Genomic DNA, 6,396 nt, shown 5'->3' on the forward strand with positions numbered 1-6,396 from the left:
CCAAGATCGTGCCACTGCGCTCCAGCCTGGCAACAGAGTAAGACCCCCATCTCAAAAATAAATAAATAATTTCTCGTTAATAATTAAAAAGAAAAAAAAAGAACTTCACAAGACCAGGGCGAGGGTCAGGCCCAGTCAGTGAAGGGACACGGGGCGCCGGGGCACTCGCACGGAGAAGTGAGGGCACCTGCTAAGGCAGGTATGCAAAGATGCATTTTCACCCGTGTCCTTAGAGATAACATGGATGAGCCCAGAGTTCTCCTCTGGGTGAAAGCAGAACCCTTTATAGTGGGTGCCTTGCAGGTCTCCCCCTCCATCCAAGTTTAGTCTTCACTGTCTCAGGAAGACATCCAACTATGTGCGAATCCGAGCCATAGAAGGAGCTTCCCCACTCCTCTACTGGTCTACACGGAGGCGCATTGCTTGTGGGAAGCTGCAATTGGCCAAGGACCTGATGTGGCTTTACTTCGAAATATCTGATAGTCTTTCAGTGAAGACACCTGAGGAGCACCTGGAATGGTCTGAGGTTCTGTCCAACTGCATGTCTGAGGAGGAAGTTGAAAAGCAGAGAAATCAGTTTTCAGTGGACACCCTGCAGTTTCTGCTCTTCTTATACATTCAACAATTGAACAAGGCCTCTACTAAGGACACCTTTGATTGGAGAAGAGTGGCCTAGTCCCAGAAACAGATCTCAGTCCCCTGACCTGACTGAAAAATCTAATTGTCATAATAAGAACTGGAATGATTACAGTCACCAAGCTTTTATCTATGATCATGTCTGATCTCCCGAGCTGCTTTTAGATCCAGGACAACTCACTGCATCATTTCATTCAACCCATAGTAGTCTAGTGTCTCAAGAAGCTTCCTTATTGAAGGCAGAATAAGGAATAAGTAGAGCCAGGAAGATCTATCCACTTCATAACTTGCACTGTAGTAACCACTGCTTGCAGATAGTGGCTTCTCAAGGATCTCTAAGACTTTCCTTTCTACAAGCTGGAAGCCTGGTTGAGGTCCCTTTGACTGGGAAACCATTTGGTACATCAACTTGCCTCAAGTCTGGAAAGAAATTGGCTTGGGCTCATCAAGTTGAAGGGACAACCAAAAGAGCTAAGATTGCTTGCAATTCTTCTTCTTCTTCTTCTTCTTCTTCTTTTTTTGAGATGGAGTCTCACTGTGTTGCCCAGGCTGGATCCCTGCTCACTACAGCCTTCACTTCCTCGGCTCAAGCAATTCTCTTGCCTCAGCCTCCCAAGTAGCTGGGATTACAGGTGCCCACCACCACGCCCAGCCAATTTTTGCTTTTTTTTTTTTTTTGAGACAGAGTCTCTCTGTTGCCCAGGCTGGAGTGCAGTGGCAGGATCTCAGCTCACTGCAAGCTCCACCTCCCAGGTTCACGCCATTCTCCTGCCTCAGCCTCCTGAGTAGTTGGGACTACAGGCGCCCGCCACCACGCCCAGCTAATTTTTTGTATTTTTAGTAGAGACGGGGTTTCACCATGTTAGCCAGGACGGTCTCGATCTCCTGACCTTGTGATCCACCCACCTCGGCCTCCCAAAGTGCTGGGATTACAGGTGTGAGCCACTGCGCCCGGCCATAATTTTTGCATTTTTAATAGAGATGGGGTTTCACCATGTTGGCCAGGCTGATTTCAAACTCCTGACCTCAAATGATCCACTCACCTCGGCCTCCCAAAGTGCCAGGATTACAGGTATGAGTCACCACACCCGGCCCAGATTGCTTGTCATTCTAATGTGGCCCCTGGGATGCACCACATGGTGGTGATGAGCCAGGTTTACATGCAGACATTGCCTAAGAGCTCAGATACTCTGGTGGGGGCACATGTAGAGATTCATCATTGCAGCGAATCTTTTATATGTCTGCTCTCTCCCTTATGATCTGTGACAATTGAGAAGTTCAGGAATAGCACCTTTGTATTGGACCCTGTAGCAACTATGCTTTACCTCCACAGTTGTGACAACGTTAAAGTCATTGCTGTTTGCCATCATTTGTCCATCTCTTCTGCGACAGGTTGCGTCTTTCACATTCTGACGCCTATGTGCCCACTCATTCTCTCTGGGAGCCAGGTAGTAACTTTTGCCCGTTTTCATACCCATTACCCAATGCTAGGTAATGGACCCAGCATTAGTCCTGGTCAAAAGAGAACCATATGGCCAGGACTGGCCTTGCTACAGTGCGTAACTATTGGAATAATCCAATGGTTGTATGCAGAGAGAACAGCGACACTAGTGTCTTCTGGCTTTTACCACCTTCTGAATTATATGTATTTATTATTTCCTTTGAAATGGAAGAGGACACCACAGAGATTCCTGGGGGTCTTCCATTTGTATATCAGAAAGCACTGGGTCAAAGAGAACTGAAGATACAGATCTGGCAGAAAACTGTGAAGGAGGCTCATTTGACATAGGACAAAGGAAGCAGTTCCAGGTACTGGTAGAGAACAAGTTTTCTGAGTGGTTGATTAATACAGGACATCACCAACAGCTGGACAGCCTTGCACCCCCTGCAGCAGGCTCCAAACAAGCAGCTGGATAAGGATCTTCCATGGAAACACTGGGCCCTGGAAATACAAGGATAAATGGAGTATGGTGCTCATCTTGAAGCTAAATTGGGAAGGTGCTCTTGCTACTTAAGAGACATTGGCCGGGCAAGGTGGCTCAAGCCTGTAATCCCAGCACTTTGGGAGGCCAAGACGGGCAGATCACGAGGTCAGAAGATCGAAACCATCCTGGCTAACACAGTGAAACCCCATCTCTACTAAAAAATACAAAAAACTAGCCGGGCGAGGTGGCGGGCGCCTGTAGTCCCACTTACTTGGGAGGCTGAGGCAGGAGAATGGCGTGAACTCGGGAGGCGGAGCTTGCAGTGAGCTGAGATCCGGCCACTCAAAACCTCTGAGGCACCCAGTCTGACATTCCAAAAAAAAAAAAAAAAAAAAAAGAGACATTGGGACTTTTTCATCCTATTTAAAGAACTTTATTTGATTTCCATTCCATGTTCATTTCTTACTGTGTAGGCTGAATTTTAGCTAAACTTCTGACTTTTGTATAAACATATTGCTTATAGAACATCAGAAGACTCATCTTTGTGATTCCCAAATGAGAAAGTTGATGAAGGTAGCAGCATTGTATATATGTTAATATTGGCACAACTGAGTGTAGATTTGCAACTATACTGTGTATCTTAATTTGTATGATGAAGGAATTTCATTCTTTCTACAGTTAAATAAGGGTTTTATAGTTCTTTGTAACTAAAAGGAAATTGCAACCGGGTACAGTGGCTCACGCCTGTCATTCCAACACTTTGGGAGTCTGAGGCGGGTGGATCACCTGAGGTCAGGAGCTTGAGAACAGCCTGGCCAATATGGTGAAACCCTGTCTCTACTAAAAATGCAAAAATTAGCTGGGCTTGGTGGCATGCCCCTGTAATCCCAGCTACTCGGGAAGCTGAGGTGGGAGAATTGCTTGAAGATGGGAGGCAGAGGCTGTAGTGAGCTAAGATCATGCCACTGCACTCCAGCCTGGGCAACAGAGCAAGACCCAATCTCAAAAATTATGTAAATAAATAAATAAGTGGAAATTGCTACCCCTTTTAAAAAATAATTGGAAGAAAAGTATGATTTGTTAGTATACATATATGGCACGATCTTGGCTCACTGCAACTTCTGCCTTCCAGGTTCAAGCAATTCTCCTGCCTCAGCCTCCCAAGCAGCTGGGATTACAGGTGCCCGCCACCATCCCCAGCTAATTTTTGTATTTTTAGTAGAGATGTGGTTTCACCATGTTGGCCAGGCTGGCCTCAAACTCTTGACCTCAGGTGATCTGCCCACCTTGGCCTCCCAAAGTGCTGGGATTACAGGCGTGAGCCACCACGCCCGGCCTAAAAATCTATATTTTTCATTTTCTGCTTCAAAGTTTCAATAAACAAACTCTAAAGAATAAAAAAAAAAAAAAAAGAACTTCACAATGCCTATGTATAGAAGATCGGGGTACTTTTTTATGCATGCCACAAAAATTCTGAAACTCATTTTACTGGACTTGATAAAGAAATATTTTCAGGCTTATTTAGAAATATTTTCAGGCTGATTTAGCCTATCACTATATTTACTTTCTCAAATGTCTCTGATAGACCTGTGTACAGAGACTCAGCATAGCATAGCAGGTAGTTAGAAATGTTGAACAGAGGAGGAGAAGGAAGAGGAAAAAAGAATGATGGGAACAGCTTAGGACAGATGTATGTTCACTTAATCCCAGAGCTAAAAGACATGTGACTATAATCGGCTTTGCCCCTTTCTTAGTAGGTCCTAGCCCCTATTTCTTCTCCCCAGTTTATCTTTCTTTCAGTTGTCAAATACTGTGGATTTATTATGTACTAGATATGAAGAGTATTGTTTTATTTCCCCATTCATCTTCTTTATACTTTCTGACTCCCCACCCAAATGCTGTAGCTTGCTTATGTTAATTTGTAAACTGAAAAGAGAAATAAAAAGCTGCCTTTATATCAGAATCACAGTTTTCTGATTTATCTTGACTCTGGGTCTCTGTGGCCTCTTTTGTGAACTGGAGGTGAAATGTGACGGGGACACAGAAATGTCAATGTCTTTTGAGGCTGAAGATTTTAACAAAAGGGCAAATATTTGTAGAGATTATGTCCCTGAACTGAGTATCAGGGAAAGCAATCATCTCCCTTCCTCATGGGACAGGGAACCGGGCAGAGTGTCTGCACCTATTAGAGCAGTCCCACTTCTCACTGACAGGATTGTGTAGTAATTAGGAAGTGAAGCAGAGGAAGTCTGGTGATCTGGAATGGGGAGACCAAGAAGAATAATTGAGTCCCATTCTCTTTTCTTGGGGCCAACTTAAAAGAAACGGAAGCTGTAGGTTATTGCATGAGATGTCTTCTGAGCCCTGGGCTCCTTTCAGAACATAACCCAGGAGAAACCGTTTGAGTGTTGTCATTCATTCCAGCATAGCCTGACCCAGCAAGGTATCACCTAAGACCCAGGATGACTGCTCATTCACTGCCTCCTGCTGCATCCTGTGAAACCTAGATAAACACCCTTGGTGCCATTTTTCTAATCTCTGGGGATTCAGCCGCCCTCTGTAGGGTCTTAACTATGCCAGACCCTGCTCCCAAAGGCCTTGCCTGGTCTCACCCACTTGGTCCCTCTACCAAGGATCCATACAAACCTGGCACTGAGGATTGCCCTGGAGCAGGCTGACCATCGGGCTAACTCCCAGACCCCAGAGCTTCATCTGTAGACTGGAGGATGTGAAAACATGCAGGGTTTATTCAAGCAGATACAAGGTGCCATAAGGACAGCAGCCCAGGTAGATGCTTCCTAGGGAATATCTTGATCTCCGTTCTGTAGCTGCTAGGCAGGGTTCAGCCTAATTCAGATCAAGTGTACCTTCTCTACTGTAGACTGTGGGCATGAGCAGGAGCAGCATGTCTATAATGCAGTCTAGCTGTCACCAGGAGTGGGAATCTGCTACAAACTCAAGCACAGCTTTGTACTCTGCTGCTAAGAACTACTCTGTCAAACTCAAGGAATGAGACAGATATGGAGCCATAGACCTTGGCTGTGACCTCCTGATGGTCATACTGAGGCTGTCGGGGGATCCACAGGCTCTCTGTGTTAAACCTGCAGTGAAGGCTGGTATTCATAGCTAATCTAGTATTCCTATGAAAAAGAGGCAAACAGGCCTGGCGCGGTGGCTCACACCTGTAATCCCAGCACTTTGGGAGGCTGAGGCGGGCAGATCATGAGGTCGGAAGTTTGAGACCAACCTGACCAACATGGTGAAACCCGTCTATACCAGAAATGCAAAAATTAGCCAGTCGTGGTGGTGCATGCCTGTAATCCCAGCTACTCAAGAGGCTGAGGCACGAGAATCGCTTGAGTCCAGGAGGCCGAGGTTGCAGTGAGCCAAGATCGTGGCACTGCACTCCAGCCTGAGTGACAGACCAAGACTCTGTCTCAAAAAAGAAAAACAAAAGAAAAGAAAAAGAAGCAAACATGCTTCTGCAAGACATCAGGGATGGAGGGGTGGAGACACCACAGATATGAGTCACCAAGGGGTGACAAACAACAACCATGGCCTTGGAAGGCAGGACTTCAGAAGAAAACTCAGTTCTCTCCTTGCTGTGGGCTTTATTCAAGGGCCGTAACGTAGATACTAGTCCTGGGAGTCCTGTGCTTTATGTAAAAGGGTTAGGCACAAAAAGAATATGTACTGATTCTTGACAAACTGTATGTGTGGTATTCAAAATCCAACTAAACATCTGGTTTAATATCTACAAGATAGGCAGTACTTAAAAACTGAATAATTAAAAAATTATCGGCCGGGCGCGGTGGCTCAAGCCTGTAATCCCAGC

General features: G+C 45.6%; 1 pseudogene; it reads left to right on the forward strand.

Annotated features, from left to right (window-relative positions):
* Positions 1-240: 240 nt before the first annotated feature.
* Positions 241-2,553, forward strand: LOC105500544 (annotated as a pseudogene).
* Positions 2,554-6,396: the final 3,843 nt, after the last annotated feature.

This window comes from Colobus angolensis, unplaced genomic scaffold (genome assembly GCF_000951035.1).
Source record: "Colobus angolensis palliatus isolate OR3802 unplaced genomic scaffold, Cang.pa_1.0 Scaffold67, whole genome shotgun sequence".
Lineage (NCBI taxonomy): Eukaryota > Metazoa > Chordata > Mammalia > Primates > Cercopithecidae > Colobus > Colobus angolensis.